Source organism: Fukomys damarensis, unplaced genomic scaffold (assembly GCF_012274545.1).
Source record: "Fukomys damarensis isolate Sample0158 unplaced genomic scaffold, DMR_v1.0_HiC HiC_scaffold_16, whole genome shotgun sequence".
Lineage (NCBI taxonomy): Eukaryota > Metazoa > Chordata > Mammalia > Rodentia > Bathyergidae > Fukomys > Fukomys damarensis.
Window position 1 is genome coordinate 110,630,392 of NW_022900928.1, and position 18,395 is coordinate 110,648,786.

Genomic DNA, 18,395 nt, shown 5'->3' on the forward strand with positions numbered 1-18,395 from the left:
AGGATCTAAGCATGCCGTAATGTGCATACTTCTTATTGACAAAGCATAATTATGTTTGACGTCATCCAGTGTCTACACAATTTTAAATAAGTCCAGGAAGCCAGCAATTGGAAAGATAATTTTTGTCTGTTTTTCTTGATTTGCTTACCTGGAAGGGGACAAGAATGTACTGGGCTGTACTGCACAATACAGATACTGAAGCGTTTGGGAGCTTCCCCCATCCGCCACGCCCTAACTTCTTTCAGCTAACGAAAAGCTTGTCGGAAGAGGAGAACCAACTGCCTGGGGCTTTGGTTCTCAAGGTAATTCCTGTGGTATTGGGCGTGAAGAAAGCAGACAGCAATCATCCTTGGAGCTGGAATCCAGCACTGGGGCTTTGAAAATCCTTCATTTACCTACCATGAAGAAACTGTAGTCACTAAAAAGAAAAAAGGAGCTCCTGCTGGAGAAGAATGGTAATCTTCAGAGAATTTGACAGCCAGAAGGCTCAAATTGGATACAGCGGAATAGCTGGGCAGAGTTGCTGAAGAGGAGTTGACGGAGTCGATGGAGAGGGACTCAGTATTCAGACTTTTATGACTCTATGCAAAATGCAAGGCTTCGAAATAAACTCTCATAACACTGCACCAAATGTAGTGGGACAAGGGCAATAATGGGCTATGCCTAGAATAAGAAGAGAAACTTTTGCTGGAGCCACACTGGTTGAAGGGCAATCTGGGTCCCTTAAGGAGTCAGGACTACAAACAAGAATCATAACCAAGTGGTATCTTTTACATTCGGGGGTATGGTTCGTTCCTTGCACATTTTTCTCACTCATACATTGTGGTTTCATTGATTATCTACAAATTTGTTCATACCCATGTAATCCTTCAGTTAAAGAATTTCTCTAGGTCTAATTCTATGTGAGTCATTGCTTCATGACTTAAACTGAATTTCAGAATCACTGATAAATTTCCTCCTGACCTCTTTTGATCAGCTGTAAGCTGCTAAGATTTAGCAGTATCAAAACTGAACTTACCATTTCTCAACCATGGCTACCTCTCTACCATTGTCCCTGCACTGGCCCCTACCAGGGGGATTGCTGGACATCTTTCTATCTTCACATATGCTCGCCTCTCTGTGAACTCTTACTTCTTTCGAAGCTCAACTCAAGCCACCTCTTTCAGGAACCTTCCGTAGAGTTAAGACAGATTTTTTTTTTGTTTTTTCAATATATTTCCAATTCCTTTCCTTATCATCTTCGTGTTGAGCTTTTCTTCTTTTTCTTCCAGTTAATTATTGAAATACTAGCTTTCTTTCTTTTCAATGATCTTTTCCTCTCCATGTTATTCATACATAAATCATCTATCCATGACACCAAATTTTTCTGTACTCTTTTCTGTATTCCTGTATTGTTGCTATATGTAGTTGCCTTATAATGTTTTGTGAAGAAGAAAATATTTTATGAAGGAACTTGGAGTGCACTTTATTAACAACATCAACTAAAGAAAACCTATGTACAAATACATTGTACTTTTCTACCTAATTCCTTTAAGTTAGTCTTGCTGTAATAGTACTGTTCTCAGCAGTTAAAAGTTTGGCTGTGTCAAAGATTAATGCATTTTATTGGTGCATAATCTTCAAAGAGAGTCTTAAGGTCTTCAAGCCAGAGAGTGAGCACATGCCTGGGTCAGAAGTCCAGGGTGCGCTCCTGTGTAGGACTCCTTATAACGTACCAGTTTCCATTTGTTGGAGATAAGATGGGTAGGCCAGCATCAGCCCCATTCATAAATTTGGTCTGGGTCAGATTCGTTTCATAGATATCCACCAATAGAGGTGTGGGCTGCAGTTGTTAGTGGCCTTGAACTACTCCACCTTGGGTCTTAGGAAATCAATGAGGCTTTGTTCAGCAGTGACTGCCTGAAAGGATCATAAATCAGGAGCTTCCATAGGAGCCTTTTATTGTCAAGGTAATGGCAAAGAAAAATGATAGCAGTTATTCTGTTTACACAGTTTAGCCTTTTTCTTTCTTCATTGATGTTTCTTCCAATTTTCTTCCCTCGTCTCCCCTTTTGGTATCTGACTAATAGGAAAATATGACCTTTGAGTTTCTTCTAGAGGAGTATATGTTATAAGACAGCATAATATTTTTCAATAATTTTATTTGTTGAAATCAACCCTTTTGGCTGTGCTGTATTTCAAACAAGCCAACCAAGGACTCATCCAAAATGATAGTTTTGCATTTTTAATAACTGCAAACCACATTGTATAATTTCAGATTGTTGGGTGTCATAGCCAGAACATTATTTGTCTGTGTCATCGATGTGACTGGAGGCTGTTAATTTCCCCATATACAAGGTGGGCAATCGGCTTTTGATGGCTGTGTTGTAGCTGTTGTCATTGATGTGATTCTATGCCCTCGTGATGTCTTGACACTTCAGTATGTTGTGATCTGCATGTCTTACAAGTAATATTCTTGTAAGTGGTAAGGTACTGGAGTTTGTGAATGATTCTCTGTTTTATAATTAGATTGACTTTCCTGTGATCCCTATGATGACGATATTACTATCACTTACAGTTTCAGTGGGAGGAATAGCACGTATCCATCCTAGGTACTTATGCCAAATACTCATTTGTCTTAAGAACTTATTTATGCTGAATATGAATTATCACCCAATATGAGCTCTCCTTTTTTCCTATTAAAGTAAACCATGAGCTGGGCGTGGTGGTGTACACCTGTATTCCCAGCACTGGGGAGGCTGAGGCAGGAGGATCGCTGCATGTTTGACCCCAGCCTGGGCTACACAGTGAGTTCTAGAGCAGTCTGAACAACACAGTGAGACCCTGGTTCAAAAAACAAAACAAACAAAAATAAGCCATGATATTTATCTAGTTGGTTTCTGTCTTGTTTAAATTTCTGTTATTTCTTTTTCTTTCTTATGAACCATGATCCTTACATTCCAGACCAAAATTTCTGAACCTTCTCACGTGGATGATTCATGGGAACTCAAACATAAATTTGCCAAATCCTGCTCCGTGTTTCACCACCAAATTTGATTCCATCACACTTTTCTTTCCATTAATCTTGAAATTAAAGTGTCATACTGTTTAAAAAACACGTTTCCTGCCACCTGTTCTCCCTGTCTCTAGTTGACTCTTAATTCTCCCACTGCTGTCATTTGTGGTTTGTTTCAGAGGGTCCATGGGTTGGAATCTTACTCGTCAGTGTGGCGAGGATGCGGTAGTGGGAGTTTGAAGGGATGGACCTGAGTGGTATTACCCTTGGAGGACAAGCTGGCCTCTGGGAAAGAGCTTTTGAAGAGTGAGCTAGGATCTCTGGCTTCGTGTCCCATCATGTGGTCCTTTCCTCCCACGTGTGTGCCTGTCATTGGCATTCACCGGAGCCTGTGTTGTACTGTTTGCTGTACTTTAGCCTCCAAATGCCTCAGCTAAACAAACCTCTTCAATTTCTAAAGTTATCCAACCTCAGATATTTCCAGCAGTGAAGAGCTGACTAACCCAGTCATTTTAGATGAATTTGACTTAATAGAATTTTATGAAAATTAAATCAGTATGGATTACTTTTGTCTAGCTTATTTCACCAGGCATAATTTTTTTTTTTGAGATTCATCCATATTTCTGTGTGTGGCAATCAGTAGTACAACTTTTCTTTGGTGAGTTGTGTTCCTGTGTGTGGTTTTGAAGCACTCTTCTGTATGAATGTGAGGGTGTTTGAATTTTTTTTAAGTTTTAGCTATTACAAATAAACTGATGGGGGGCTGGGGCTTTAGCTCAGTGGTGCCATTGCCTGCCTTGCAAATGCAAGATCCTGAGTTCGATTTCCGGTACCAAAAAGAAATGATGATATTAGTTTCAAGTCTTCCTATGGACATGTGCATTCATTTCTGTTGGGTAGAAATCAAGGAATGCAATGGATGGATCACATGGTAAGTATATATTAGGGTTTTTATGAAACTTCCAGACTGTTTACCAAAGTGGTTGTAACATTTTATCTTCCCAACAGCAGTGTATGAATTCCATTCTTTCTAGAACCTCACAAATATTTGGCATTACTAGTCTTTTTAATTCTTATAGGTAGGTAGTAACATCTCATTGTAGTCATAACTTGTTTTTCCCTAACAACTAATTTTTTGGAAGTTTTTTATTATAGAATTATAGATGGACAGATTTATTTTTCCTTCCGTAGTTTAAATATGCTGTTCTTCTGTATTGTTTTTCAGAAGAAATATGTTATCATCATCTTCTGTGTTCCTTTCTACAAAATATTTCCTTTATTATCTTTTTGAAGAATTTTTTCTCTTTTATCACTTTTTGAGCAAAGTGGTTATGAAGTTTTTGGTGTGGATGGGTTTCTTTATGTGCCTTGTGCTTTAATTGCAGTTTTTTTTTTTTTGAACCAAGGATCAAACACCCGTCCTTGTGTTTGCAAGGCAGGCAGTGAGCTAAATCCCTGGCCCCTCTTGTGCTTTAAGATTGTTGAGATATTCTAACTAAGGGCTTAGAGGTTTTCTTAAATTCAGAAAATTTCTACCACTACTTTTTGCATATTTTTTATCCCTTGTAATCTTCTTTTTTGTGGACTCCAAGTATTATATATTAAACCACCTAAAATTTCTAGCCACTCAGTGATGCTTTGTTCATTTTTGCGAAAGTTCTGTTTTAGCTCCATGTTTCATTTTTAGAGAGTTTTTATTGCTATGCCTTTGAGTTCATTGATCCTTTATTCTCCCAATGTCTGGTGTTAATTTCATTCTGTAGATCTTCTATGTCAGACGTTATAGGTTTCATTTCCATAAATTCAAGGACTATTTCTTTTTATAACTTTCAGAACTTTTACTTATTTAAACATAGTAAACAGAATAACTGCTTTATCTTGTCTGCTGATTTGAATATGTGTGTTGCTATGAGTCAGTTTTGATTGATTGATTGATATTTTTCCATATTACGAGTCCTATTTTCCTGCTTCTCTGCAGGCCTGATAATTTCTGATTGGATGTTAGACATTGTGATTTATTTGGTGCTAGAATTTTTGTATTTGTGTATATTCCTTTGTTCTAGCACACAGCTAAATTACTTGATGACAGTTTAATCTTCTTGGGTCTTGCTCTTGTGATTTCTTAGATGGCACAAGATCCATGTTTAGTTGAGGGCTAGTTATTCTCCATGGCTAAAGTAAGATTCTTCTAACTTTGTCCAGTATCCTGTGAATTATGAAGATTTTAAGTCTCAATGCTCTCTGTAGCTTTTGGAGGGTCGTTCCTGGCTTTGTATAACCTTCTTATATGCAATGCTGAATGCTGGAGAATGACTCTGTGTAGATCTCCAAAATTCTCTCTATGTAGTTCACTGTGCTATGATCCTCTGCTAAGAACTCTGGCTACCTTTGTCCCCTGGGTTCTTGGCTTCATGTTATGAAACTCATACTATCCACTGGACTCTGCCTCAGTACCCTCTCTCTTAACCAAGGCCTGAAAAGTCTTTAAGACACTAAGATGGGACAGTTACACCCTTCATTTATATCCAGTCTATGGTGCTTACTGTTGGTTGCCTGCTTTCTGGAGTCTTATAAAGCAGAGATATAGATATAGATAGATATAGATATAGATATATAGATAGATATAATTTTTTTTCATGCAGGAATGTGGTAAGGTCCCTCTTATGCTATCTTAGACAAAATGGAAGTCCTGCCCTTTGTTTAAAGAGTTTTATTAAATTGTAACTTATGTACTATTTTATCCACTCATTTAAATGTATAACCCAACTACTTTTAGTAATTCTGAGAGTTATGTGATCATGGCTACTATTTAGTTTTAAAGCATTTCTACCAATAACAAAGGAACACATGTCCTTTTGTAATCAATCTTTGTGTCCACCTCCAGTCCAGCTTTCTGGACATTTTATCTAACTGGAAACAGACAATATGTGGCTTTCTGCATCTGATTTCTTTAAGTTAGGATGACAAAGTTTATCCATGTGATAGTATTTATCATTAGTTTGCTCTTTTTTGTGACCAAATAGTATACCTTCGTATGTATATAATACAGTTTGTTTATCCATTCTCCACTGATAGGTATTCAGATTGTTTCTATCTTTGGGGTATTATGAATATTGCTTCTGTGGATATATGCAGACATATTTTTGTGAGAACATTTTTTTTCATCTCATTTTTCTTAAGTAGATACTAGGGGGAGAATTATTGGATAATATAATAAATTTGTTTATATTTTTTAGAAACTATCAAACTGATTTCAAAGCAATTATATTTGTTATAGTCACACTAGCAAAAAAGTCTCTGACCTCTCTGCATCTTCATCGGTCTTGTTATCTGTTATTATCGGTCTTTCTGACTAAAGTTTTCCTAGTAAGCATCAAGTGGTCACCCATTCTGGTTTTAATTTGCATTTTCCCAGTGACTACTGATGTTGATAGCTTTTCTTGTATTTTAGCACTTTGTCTTCTTTGGTGAAATAGCTATACAAATACTTGTGTCGACTTAAGATTAGGTTGTTTTCCTTATGGAAACAGTACACCCGAAGGAAGCACATTTTGTTTCACAACATTCTTTTGTAAGCCCTTTATGAAGTTTTATATTTTGGCGGGGGGACCGGGGATCGAACTCGACCTTGTGCTTGCAAGGCAGGTGGCGGAACCACTGAGCTAAATCCCTGGCCCTGAAGTTTTATAATTATGGCATGTCTCTGGTTAAAAAAGATAAAGGATCAGGAGGCTGAGACAGAAAGATCGCTGTGAGTTCGAAGCCAGCCTGAGCTACATAGGGAGACTGCCTCAAAAAATAAACAAGCAACAACAAAAAGATATAGTGTCTTAACCTCTGTCTATAGTGGTTGGGGAATTTGTGAGCTGAGCTCCTAGTGAATCCTGTAAAAGAAAAAGTTTTTGTTTTTTTTTTTTTTTTTTTTTTTTTTTTTTTTTTTTTTTGGTACTGGGGATCAAACTCATGTCCTTGAGCTTGTAAGACAGGTGGCAGCACCACTGAGTTAAATCCCTGGCCCAAGAGTTCTTGATCTATTGTAGATTCAAATCTTTTCCCAATAATATGATTTGTAAATATTTTATTACTCTATCTTACTTTCACTTTCATAATAGTGCCTTGTAAGTGCAGATCTTTAATTTTATTTTTTGTGGTACTAGGAATTGAACCTGAACTGAATTGCACAGTGAATTATATCCCTAACTCTTTCTTTTATTTTTATTTTTTATTTTGATACAGGACCTTGCTAAGTTGCCCAGCAGGACTTGAGCTGATAACTTCTTACTAGCCTCCCAGAGTGTTGGAGTTGTAGGCATGAACCACTAGACCTGGTTTTAAATTTTGATGAAGTGTAGTTCATCATTTTTGTATTTTTGGATCATATTTTCAACAGTCAAGGATGCTACTGTTTTAAATATTCCTTTGCTACTTAAACTAGCCAAAGAGGAATTTGTTGTGTACAACTAACAAACCTGATTGATATGATAATTTAAAATGAGACAAAAGGAATTATATTTCCATTCTTCAGATTTTGAATATAAAATGGGACTGAGATACACTGAAGCCATAACAATGGCTAGTATTCTGAACAATTAAGTTTTTGTTTCTTTCCTTTGTATCTGTCAACCAGAAGGTGCAATTGACTCAGGTACCAAGGGTCTTTCCTATGTGGATGGCTGAAACATTTTCATATAAAAAAATGTCCAGAGATAACTTTTTGGGTTCAAGGACCTCATTTTCATATTAGATTATTAGAAAGAATATACCATCAGGTTGGTGAAGTCTCAAATAGAAAATTTGTGCCCCAAATTTAACAATTCTGATGCAAAACCCATGGTTTTGGTCTCTAGGATCTTATAAGAAATTTATGATGGACACCTTAAAGCTATCACAGAATCTAAGCAAACTCCAGGGAATAGAAAGGAGCTGATTTAAACCTGTAATCCCATCACTCAGGAGGCCGAGGCAGGAGGATCACTATGAGTTTGAGACCATCCTGGGCTACATAGTGAGTTCCAGTCTCAACTACATAGTGAGACCCTGCTCAAAAAAACAAAAAACAAACAAACAACCCAAAAAAGAACTAATTTAGAAAATGGGAGACCTAGATTAAAGTCCTGGCCCTGAAAGTAACTGGCTGTGAAATATTGAGCAACTCTCTTATCACAGCTTATGTTTTGCCACCTGTAAAGTAAGCATTAACTAGATATCGTAGAGATTAAATGTTAGTATAAAAAACCATTTGGAGACAGTTTCTTTTCTACCTGAAACTAGCAGTATTTTAAAACAGAGAGCTGGATTCCACCCACTTTAGAAGGGAAGAGGCCAAGGCAGTTCCTGTGAAGGTAAGCTGGTTGGAGTACTGTACAAACAGGAGAGAAGGCTCATATTGGCACACATAAGGTGCTTGACATTTTGTTCCTGTAGTGGGTGTGCTTGAAAGTGAAGCAGGGATGGGCTATAAAGATTCTCGCTCCTCTGACTAGCAATGTTGATCTTTTGCTCTTTGCCAGAGCCAGTGGCCCCATTGTGCAAATCAAATGTGTGCTTAGTAGAGGGTACCTTCGTTCAAGGGTCAGTTGTACACTTGATTATGCAGTAAAGTTCACATTCTGTGATAGCCAATGCTTTTTAAAAAATGTTCTCTGAAATTTTTGTGCACCAGTTTAATGAGACAGCGTATAAAACATGCCCACAACCGCAGTCAGATGTAGGCACTCAGTGAATGATCCTTCCTTCCCTCTGTCCTTCTTTCCCATGCCTCATCACTGCATGAATTCTGCTATTTATATTTTATAAACTTCAGGACGCTTCCCATGGTTCTCTCTCAATTCTGGTTCTCATTTAGAGACTGCTGCAGGATTTGATTCTTTCCCAAACTTTTGCTTTTACTCAAAGTTTACCAAATGTATGTACTTTTCCTTCTTGGCTCCACCAGATATCTAACTAGTATAGCCAAAAGGTGGTATTTAGAGAAGAAGTAATAAATTAACATATTTATTGAATGCTTATTCCCTACCAGATAATATTCTAGTGATAAGGCTGCAGTACTAGAACACTTTTCTGTCTCCATGGAGCTTATATTCTAAACTTTATGATAAAAAGTATGGGAGTGAGTAAGTAGTGGATATGCTATTTTTGCTGTTACAGAACCTATGTATCTGTTTCTCCATTTTCTCGTTTTGGTACCTTGTTTCGATATTTCTGTGGGAAAGTTGTCATACTTATTTGATTAGTCTTACTGGGACTGTCCCTGAAGTTACTCCAATATTTGTCCCTTAGCCGATTTGTGGACACATGACCATGCTCAACAAATCAGATGCTTTGTCAGGTGGAGTAAAAAAACCCAAAAAACAAAAACAACAAAACTGAAAATGATTGGACTGAATTCATCTCAAAGAAGCTTTGGCAAAGGCCATTGGTTCCTTTTACCTAGAACCTCAGAGCTCTAGTAGTTCTCACAGGTTCCAAAAGCCGTATTATTTGGCTGTTTCTTCTGCAACCTACCTTTTTCATTGTTCCGTATTTAAATTATTGAGTATTGCTTTGCATTGCTTGGAACCCAGTCACTTAAACGCCCCAAATTTGGTAAAGTGAAAAGTGCCATGTTTCTTTATTTCTAATTTATTTGTTCATATTCAACTGTAAGGTCTTATCTATAGTTTGTATGAAATTAATTTTTAATTGGGGGCTAGTCTACCTTTCCTATAGGGTTGAGAATCAAGGTGTTTCTGTTCATTACCAATTTTCTAGATGGGTTATTCTTGAAATATACACAATTGCATATCTTGTTGTACACCAAAGACAAAATCTGGTCAGTACTGAGTGAGGGCTTATTTTCTCCAGGCACAGCATGTAAAACTTAGTATGTGTAAGTACATATCACTTCTCTGGAGCTGTATTCTCCAGCTAATTACTATGATGCAGAACCTCCCTGAGACAGTTAACTTATCTGAGAGCTTCTGTTGTCTTCTGGGAACACAGGGGACACTATTGTGTTTGTGTTTGCTTGTTCACTAACGTGTCTTCTCTAAATTACTCCAGATTTCCACACCAAACTCTAGGGAACAATTGATTTATCCATTAATTCGACATACATTTATTAAGCTTGTGCTCTGTTGCCGGTCCTGTATTAGGTATTGAAATGACAAAGAAGAATTTATTATGGTTTCTTCCCTAACATGACTCAGAATTGTGATAGAGAAGGGGAAGGATTAGTTATTTAGAGTGGCTATATAAGCAAGGAAATCATGGCAGTAATAAGTCCCACAGTAGAAGAATAAAAATTGGCATAATGAGAATATAGAAGAAGCTCGAGTCAATCTGGAGGTGTTACTTTAGGGTGGCTGCAGGAGAGCACAGCTGGGGTGAGTCTTAGTGAGAAAACCATGAGTTTGCTTAAAATTTGGGGTGAGTTTGAGTAGTACATTCTAAACTAACAGGGAAAAAAAGAAAAGATGAGAAAGGAGGAGCAGTTACAGGAGAGGGAGGAGAAAGAGGAAAAACGAGAGAATGCAAGTTTGGGAAAGGGATTTTGGGTGAGAGAAAAGAATTGCTTGTGCCAGAAAGTACAATAGTCTAACATGACCAGTAGGATGGAAGAGGCTCATGGAAGATGGACACAGAAAGTTGGAGGACAAAGCCTAGTGAGTTTGGAAGGGTTTTATAATTAGTTTGTCCTGCGTGAAAACTGACACTCTACTCCTTTTGTGAGGGCAACTCAAGAAAGTGACTTAACTGTTTCTTTATTTGCAGAAGGGAGAAGGTGACCATGTTTCTATTTTCACATTATTGAAAGGCCTAAATAATTTATGAATAAACTACCTAAAACAGTGCCTGCCACATAATAGAAGTCAAGAAAATTTTTGCTGATCTCTCCTCTGCCTCCCTTGGCCACCACACTTTGATATCTATCACAAAAGCCATAAAGCTGAAGGTTCCTGATAAAAACTGTTTGGTGGATTCATTTGGAAAGTGGAACATTGAAGAGAGAGAGTTTAGCCAAATTAAAGATAGCTTTTGAAGCTGAGTAACAGGAATTGTACAGAAAAATCACAAAAATTGAAACATAATTGCAAGCATAGAATTAAAATGAAAGCAGGCAGCAATGATAACATTCATTACAATTTTGTCGCCTGGTCAGTCAACATTGTCATTTACCTGTGATATTTCTATTTGGTAAAGATCAAAGTATCTACTCTTCAATTTTTAGAGATTCACAGATATAGTATAAAAAGATGTTCATTTGAATTTTTCCCTTAAAATTAAACCACGATATTTTCCACTTATTGGCAGTCTTTCTAGTTCTTTTCTGTGCCTTTCTACTTTCTTCTCTTGAGGCAATCATTGTATTTTCCCACACTTATAAAATCCTATCACAAAACAAATACCTATGCTGTTGTTTTTTATGTTTCCTTAAAATGGAATGAGCCGAGTACATTTCTTGGCAGCTTTTCTTACATAAAAATATATCAGGGAGATCCAAGTAATTGTCGGATTCCCATAAGATGGAATGTCACACACACTGAAAAACAGTCATAGGAGCTTTAGATCTCTTTGGGCCCTTAGAGATCACCGAGTTTCATGGCTCCAAAAGATAAACCTCCTCAGTTTATTTTCTTAGTAGGAAGAGATTTGAATATAGGAAAAATTTTGAAAATTCTATTAAATATTAATCTGGTAATGGCAAGAAAATGGTTTGGACAGAGTAAATATGGAGGAGGCCATCTCTTGGGTCTCCACTTCAATATAGTTTCCTCAGTTAAGTGTTCTGTGACCCTTCAGCTAGGGTAAGCTCCACTTTTATATATCCTAACAGAATCTTCTACTTTTTTTCTTGTTCCATTCACCAACATAAATGATTATTTGTCATTAATAAAATACTTATTTTCTATTTTTTATACTGATTATATTTTATTACCTAACATGTGCTTGATAGATTAAAAAAGTTAAAATATAAACGAACAGGAGATTTTTGTGGGGGATGGGCAGTCCAACAGATGTCAAAATTACATTCAGTGAAATGGGCATGGTGGATGAGAGTCAGTGACAGGAAGGTTATATCCAAGAACTATTCAGTATCTATGAATTTGTGGTAATTAGTATAATTCTTGACATGTGTATTAGTCACTTTTACTGGGACAAAATATGGTAGCCAATGCGGCAATTTAAAAGAGGTGAGATTTATTTTGGCTCACGGTGTCAATGAATTCAGTCCATGGTTAGCTACCTCTGAGGCGGAAATGGCACGGCAGAATGGCTGGGTGCAGAAAAACTGTCTGCTACATTGTAGTCAGGAAGCAGAAAAAGGAGGGAGGATCCAGGTAAGAACACACCCTTCGGAGTCACATCCCTACCATTCGCTTCTTCTGGCCAGGCCCTACCTCTGAACGTGAGACTTTGGTGGGGACATCTTAGGTCTAAATCATAGCAACGTGTTTGGACAAAAATCTAGCTTTCACTGGGATCCTCAGACATGATTAGTCTTTCACAGTAATCAGATGCATAGAGATACTACTAATTTAAAATGGAAGTTGTTTCCTTTCAGTGGTTACATCTTCAACACTGGTCACCCTGGCACCTGTGTTGCAGTATGGGTAATACTCAGTTTAGTGAGGATATAATTAAAACTAAAAGAAGGTGAGATCTTAAGGCATATTTTGTCTAGGCTGTCATGTGATTAGATAACACATTTTTACACTACAGCAAAAAAAGGAAAATATTTTTAAGTGACCCAACAAGAGTCTTTCACATACACAGCATTATTTTAGTCCCTTGTGAAATATGCTTCAATATTATCTTCCACTTACTATGCACTGCTTGTGTCAAGAGCACCGAATAAACTTTAGTAAAATATTTTAGGTTTGGGAGATATTCCATCTCTTATTATGTTTTTATTTAATTTAGTGGTGGCAAACTTATGCTTCGAGTGCTGTAGAGGACTATTTGTTATCACTGAAAGCTCTAAAAAGTTCACCATCACTGATTTAATTTGCTTAACTCAATCTTATTTCCATTTGTAGTGGTTAGAGTTCTTGTAATTGTGAGCAACAGAAATCAATAATTTAAAAAAGGTAATTTAGGGCTGGGGATTTGGCTCAGTGACAATGTGCCTGCCTCTCAAATGCAAGGTCCTGAGTTTGATTCCCTACCCCAAAAAAGGTAATTTATTAGAAATACACCAAAGTAAGCTGGGTGTGGTGGTGCATGCCTGTAATCCCAGCACTTGGGAGGCTGAGACAGGACGATCGCTGCGAGTTCGAGACCAGCCTGGGCTACACAGTGAGTTCCACAGCAGTCTGGAATAGTGAGACACTGTCTCAAAAAACAAACAAAACAAAACGAAAAGAAATGCACCAAAGTTGCTCAAAGAAGGAAAGTATGGTGCTTCGGGAAAGGTAGGAACAGTAATGACTCTGGTATCTTCAGTGGTGAATGGGGGTGGGGGGGAGGACTAGGAAGCCATTCCAATGGTGTCAACTGTATTTTTAGTCATTCAGTTCTAAGTTCATGTGGGTGAGGCAGAGCTCTATCATCATTTTTAGTTGAATATAAAGAGAATCTGAAATAAGATGCAGTTCATAATAGGAATTGAGAGAAAAACATTTTATTGGGTAAATTCCTTGGGAAAACTTGTTAGGACATGATAACTGAATATTTAAAGAGAAACAGATGAAGGAGATTTTTTTTTTCTCTCTCCTGGTACCGGAGATAGAACTCAGGACCTTGCACTTGTCAGGCAGGTGCGGTGCCACCGAGCTATGTCCCCAGCCCATGAGGAGATTCTTAATATGCTTGGTTTTATGCATATTTAAACTCCTCATTATGGTGAGATGATGTGTAGGTTAAGATTTATAAGGGTAGTTATAATGAAGATAGAACTGAAATACAAAGTTGGTGTTAGGACAACTGTTAGAATAACTATCCCTGAAATTGCTTTGTACAACTGTGTTTTCATTTCCTTGAATGTAAGAGAACCATGCCTTGATCATCATTCAGTCTACAGCTTAGCACTTAGTAGGTACAAAAACAATTCAGTGTGACATTAATGGATTGAAGTCTGCAGAAAAAAAGAGCGGAGTGACAACAATAATTTCCATTTTATCCTAGAAAGAATTCAAATTTTGTCTTCATTTTAAAGGCTCTACCACAGTATGCCTATTTTAGAGACCCTTTTGATAGCCAGATTGTCAGTAAGCACCACTCTTTTCTCCGTTATGCTTACATAATTTAGGCAGGTCATTTTAGTTTGCTTCTCTTGGAACTTATTGCATTACGGATGCTTAAGCCCTATGAAGGGCATCTTGAGGGGGGAAAAAAAATGACTGGTACACTTTTGTGTGAGTTTCCTTTGACTCTGGCCAAGGCACAAAACAAAACAAAACAATATAATCTGGGAAGATAACATCCTAGAATGTTTTTTTCTTGCTTTTCACTGCTTAATCAATATATCTACCAGCAGCAAAACACAGAATCTTTCCTCATGTTGGAAGAAGAAACTAGGTTAGACATCCTGACAATAATGACAGCGCTGTGGAGATGGATGGGACGAATAAAATATAGGTTGTATTTGGCTTCTTCCTAACTGCATTTATTCTATCTCCCATTTTATTGCTCATTCATTGCTTCATGTCAGTTCAATTCTATTTTATTTCAGCTTGAGATATTCATGCAATATATTGCTAGACATTTGCAGTCAAAAGTATTTTCAGATCTTGTCACCAGCTAAGTTTTCTCTTCTTAAATACTTAAAGTAAAATTTAGTCAATTTAAATCTCTAATGTTAGCTAGCAGACTTTAAACATTTTATCAAAGGTGTAATGCTGTTATATATTGAAAGGCTTACTATGTTATAACCATTTCCATTGACAGGAAGGCAACTTAGTGACCTGAATAAAGAAAGGCATGAGGTGACTTAGCTAAAAGTTGGGCAAAAGTGGTCAAATCCATGTACAAAATGGGTTGTTAAGTTATTAAGTATAATACAATTTTTGATCAGTAGATTGGATTCTTAAATAGATGAAACTTCTGATATGGGGACATATTTGCAGAAAATGATGACCATTTACTTTTCTAAAATTTCATTTATCCTTAGTTAAGTAATTTACACTTTTCTTCTATCCTCAGCTGTAAAATAAAATCCTTCACTCTTTCCCACCAAATCCATGGTCTTCTGTTGCAATAAGGGCAGTACTGTTGGGCATTATAGTCATTTAGTGACCATTTTACATGCATGTATAGGTACTCATACCGCTGGTTTTGCAAAGGAGGTGACAAAGTCGCATAAGTGCTAATTAGTTTGGTTAAAGAAGTGGTGGCATTAACATTTACATTCAGATGGTTTAACTTCAGAGTTTGTATCTTTTTTAAAAAAGCCACAATTGCCTTTTTTCTGAGATATTCATGCCTTGTTTATACCGTTTGTCACCCTGAGTGTTCAGTGAGGGGGCACCTGAATTACAGTAGCTATCTTCTGTTGAGGATTTTCAGAAGGATATTTTCATCCAGAAAGCAGTGCTTTGAGGCGCTATGACTGTTTTTACTTTTCAAATGAGGAAGCTGGAGCTGAGGAGGATTATACAGTTCAACCCATGGACGTAGTTGTGAGTGACAGTGGTAAAGTCACCTGTTGAACCAAGTTCCAGAAACTTCCTACAGCATCGTGTTAAAGAAAAAAAAAATGACTAAGTGGTATTTGTTAAAGCACAATAAAGAATGAAGTCTTGTGGTGGAAGAGAGAGATTGGGCTTAACTCCAAATATAGCTTGGGCCAGTGGAAATTTATAGTGAAGGAGCAGTTTGAGGATCAGCGTCTGTAAAATAAATAAGAAGGAACGTTAGGGGAAGGGCAATTGAGGGCTAAAGTGACACAGCTTTAACTCGGAAGCTCTGACGCAGTTCTTTCTGAAGATAGGCCAGGTTGGTCAGACATCCGGAGAAGGGTGGAGAACGAAGAATCTGATCGGTGACCCAGAGGCCTCGGATATCAGGGATAGGGAATGGCTGAACTGATTTAGCAGGATTCTTTGCTAAAACTGGATTTCCCAAAGAAGTGCACAGTTGGATCTAGCAGAAGAATCAACATTTTTATTAGTGGATGGTCAAGCGAAGAATCTTTGCCACAAGTACTGCTTCTGTGTGTTTATACTCCAACTCCGTTCACACTCTGCTTCTGTTGAATACGCAGTTCACAGCCGCCTTACTGCCGAATCAACTGTGAAACTTGTTCAAAGCAGAGATCCCAGATTTTATCCACAGTGGTTTACAGCCAGGAAAGCTAACGTGTGGCCTGAGAGTCTACATTTCCAACAAATGATTCCTTGCAGTTAGGTACAATAAGTTGGCCCGATAACTGCCATTGATAGTACAAGACAATGCTCATGAGAGATAAGGCCTTCTAAAAAAATTCTTCTCTAAGCCCTATATTAGAGTTTTGAAACATAGTAATATGGCTGTATAAACTCTTATAAAACTACAAACCTAAAAACTCTGGAACATGAATGAAAATCGCTGGTTTGTGATTCAGGAAAATGATGACAGAAGTAGCCTGAAAGTTGAAAGATTGTGGCCTTGGGGTTGAAACCCTGGGGAATCAATTTCATCCATGGCTCGCGAACACGGAGAAAGGAAATATGAAGTCTGCAGAACAGATAATTCTCTGATCAGCTAGTAATTTTGAACAGCACTCTTCTTTCAGCCGTCCCCTCCTGTGGTTTCTATTTAGCATGGTGTAATGGTCTCTCAATTGTCAAGTGATTTGCTAGTTATTTAAGGATTTCTATTTCTTTAGTACTTACCATTCCATGCCTCTTAAAAAAGTAAATAATAAAAGTAATCAATTGGGAACATTTTAGCGAGGCAATCCAACCCAAAACTTGGCATTGAAGTATTTGTTCAGATTTGAGGAGGTTATGCCCACAAGCTTTGACTCACTTGGCCTAACCAATAAGAAAAGATAAAGAAGATTAGAGAATTCCTGGTAACTTTGAACTATGGAATCAAAAAGATTCTTTATGGGGAGGAGTTGATAGTAAAATTCACTTCAAACAGGTTATTTGCTTATGTTTTTAGAATTCACCACCACAAAGAGCTTGGGAACAAGATTGTTATTTGATTTCAGTATGTCATGAAACTCCAGCTATGTTGTAAGGTGCCCTGAATATCAAGTTTTAAGCACAAATAGACAGTTATACCCCATTTTTCTGTTTTTCTGTATGTACATGGCTTCCTAGACTGCATTATTCTTATTGGGGTTGACAGCAAAATATAATTTTCCTTATCATTTGCTGGAAAAAATGTGTACTTGCACATTCAATTAGCAGCTCAAAGTCCCTAGGTTAGTGGTACTAAATTTTTCTGATCACTTCATATAATACACCTATAAGAACGCAGACTTTTGTTAATTCTGAAAATCCCAGAGCTCTTTGATATTTTAGTTGACAGTTTTTTTTTTAATTCATTAGGTTCATTGGTACAGTTTAGGTATACAATGTGATGACATTCATCATTGGGAATTTGTACCATTATATGATGTGTCTGGGATCTTATTTTGAGATTCTGATTAACTCTATATTTCTGCATTATGATTTTCATTTAGGTCCCCTAGGGTGAAAGTTTAAACATTTCATTAATTTTCCCTAGGTCAAAAACAATTAGGAGGCATTTTAGAGAGTGTTTAAATAATTTTGAAGGGTTATAAGACAGATTCAAACTTTAAAATGAGGTAACAAGGTCTGTATCATTGCCAAATTTCAAGAGAAAAGGTTAATTAGTCTTTGATATTGGAGTCATTTAGAAGGGAAATATGTTATTTAGAAAGCCTTAGATTAAAAATTATTCTGAAGATTGGAGAGAGAATTTGATGAAATGCTAAATGAAAGGCTTTATGCTTAGCAGTCCTAAATTCTGAATTATTTTCTTGTTTTAAAGTAATCATACATAATCTTATGGAGATATAGATTTTTTTCCTGTTTATAGTAGTGACAGGAAAGGAAAACTTTGTGTATAATAAGTAAGTTATTAGGTATGTCTGGGTTTTTATATTGAAGCTTTCAAACTCAAAGACAATCAAATGCTTTAGATTTTCATGTAGTGGTATATTTTCTAATATTCATAGCTTTGAATTCTATTGAATTAAATTGCTTGTTAGTTTGAAATTATTCATTTACAAGTTTTGTTTAGAAGATAATTCTTTTTAAACTAATATACTTGTAGACGGGTGTGGTGATGCATGCCTGTAATCCCAGCACTCAGGAGGCTAAGGCAGGAGGATTGCTGTGAGTTTGAGACCAGCCTGCGTCTATATAGTGAGTTCCAGGTCAGTCTCAACTACATAGTGAAACCCTGTCTCAACCCCCGCCCCAAATCAACAAATAGAGCCAGGCATTGTGTCTTACCCCTGTAA

At 37.0% G+C, this 18,395-nt stretch overlaps 1 protein-coding gene across 1 annotated transcript in view; it reads left to right on the plus strand.

Annotated features, from left to right (window-relative positions):
- Positions 1 to 8,261: 8,261 nt before the first annotated feature.
- Positions 8,262 to 18,395, plus strand: part of Cps1 (carbamoyl-phosphate synthase 1) — a 159,930-nt gene continuing 149,796 nt past the window's right edge. Inside the window, exon 1 of the mRNA XM_010616046.2 lies at positions 8,262 to 8,337. The gene's annotated coding sequence lies outside the window, so the exon portion shown is untranslated. The remainder of the gene's footprint in view (positions 8,338 to 18,395) is intronic.